This window comes from Macrobrachium rosenbergii, chromosome 56 (genome assembly GCF_040412425.1).
Source record: "Macrobrachium rosenbergii isolate ZJJX-2024 chromosome 56, ASM4041242v1, whole genome shotgun sequence".
Taxonomy (NCBI): domain Eukaryota; kingdom Metazoa; phylum Arthropoda; class Malacostraca; order Decapoda; family Palaemonidae; genus Macrobrachium; species Macrobrachium rosenbergii.
Window position 1 is genome coordinate 78,568,863 of NC_089796.1, and position 1,841 is coordinate 78,570,703.

The 1,841-nt window shown below is 34.7% G+C and overlaps 1 long non-coding RNA gene across 1 annotated transcript in view; it reads right to left on the bottom strand.

Moving 5' to 3' along the window:
* LOC136836518 (uncharacterized) overlaps nt 1-1,427 on the bottom strand; it is a 15,228-nt gene extending 13,801 nt beyond the window's left edge. Inside the window, exon 1 of the long non-coding RNA XR_010852415.1 lies at nt 1,080-1,427. This is a non-coding gene — a long non-coding RNA (uncharacterized lncRNA). The remainder of the gene's footprint in view (nt 1-1,079) is intronic.
* Nucleotides 1,428-1,841: the final 414 nt, after the last annotated feature.

The following is a 1,841-nucleotide window of genomic DNA, read 5'->3' on the forward strand; positions in this document are numbered from 1 at the left end:
AAGCAAGAGACCACCCGTCGATAGTCCAAATCATATATGCTAGTGTCAGGCAACAAAAAACCTACCACCACGAACCACTCTATCTAGATGAGACAAATCTCTGGCAGAAACAGACATCCACACAAGAGAAAAGTATTCTAGTAAAGGAAGGAAAATGAACCTAAAACAGGTTGTGTTGATTTTATCATTGTTATAAATATGTGAGGGACTTTACGTATAATACCTAACATACCTTGGCACTACTGCTCTAAAAGAAGTACCAATGACTTGGGATTCTAATGTAACCTGTACCAAGGCAGAGGAAAGCCCAGTGAAGGGTTGTGAACCACCCAGGGGAGAAAAATGCCCAGTAACTGGAAGATACCCTCTCCCTCTTTAGGTCCATGAAAGCCACATCAGGACAGTCTACCGACTGAGAACGGCTATCACAGTGGTAGGAAGTGGTAAAACCTGCACATTGCTGCCCTAGGAAGTATAAATAATTTCGGGTACAGATATACTGATCCCCTCAAGGCAGAGGAGAGCCTAGCATAGGGTTGTGGACCCCTTTTATTGGAGGAAATGACCCTGAATAGAACATGAGCTTCTTTTCCTGATGCCAAAGATAATCAGACTTTTCATTCCCGTACGACAACAGGAAAAGAAAATAAGTGTCCCTGCCACTCTGCGTGGCATGAGTCACCAAATGTCAAGGTGCAGCGTTTGAAGCCCATACCCTACAATGATATTGAAAAATCCTGAATACATAATATAATACATACATAATATATATATATATATATATATATATATATATATATATATATATATATATATATATATATATATATATATATATATATATATATATATATATATATATATATATACATATATATATATATATATATATATATATATATATATATATATAACATTCAAATTCATCTTTAATAATCAGACGGGGTTTCTCCCATTTTCTCACGTGCCGATGACCACTTCATTATAAAAATTATATGGTATATTATTTCCAAAATAACGAAAAGTTTTACAAAGTGCCTATCAACTTAACAGTAAAGATCCTTCAATACTGTACTTACGGATCACAGGAGGCTCTCGATGATGCTCTTTGCACTACTGCAGACGATAACTGTTAACATGGCCAGCCTCAACTTGTGCGAGACGGAAAGCAGAGTAGTAAACAGAAGTTTCGTGCCAACTTTTGCCAGAATTCCATTCAGTCAGATGGTCGTATATCTGAAAGTACATAAAATTACGTTTAGGGTGAAAACTGTAAAAGCATATGCAGTACGATACAAAATGCTTTTGAAAAAAAATAAATAAAAAAGTAAAATACGTTAGAAAGGTTATACCTGTAATACCAATTATTCTCCACGACATACGTTCATTCCTGAACCAGCCTGATACTTCGAAGCAACGGGAGATTGCAAAAAGCTATACGGCTATTAAAAACAGTAAAAATAATTCATCAACGGAGAAGTTCACAAAGTGTAACATTACACTTTCATGCATTTCCAGAACAGATCTAATTTTCTTGGCAAAAAACAACAAAATCAAATAGGAGGGAAACCAGTGCCTTACTCTAGCCCATGTGCGAAAAATTTGGTCAATACCAACACTGATGCCATAACCTTTTCTCCCTTCTCCAAGAAGTAAATAGGTTTTAATCTTATTAATAATGCTACGAGAGAAATAGTAGCTGTCTGTTTACACGTGAGAATAAGATATCTCAGAATGCAACGAAATTTTCTAAACAACATTATTATTATTATTATTATTATTATTATTATTATTATTATTATTGTTATTATTGAAAATAATGGCTGTTTCTCCGGCATTCA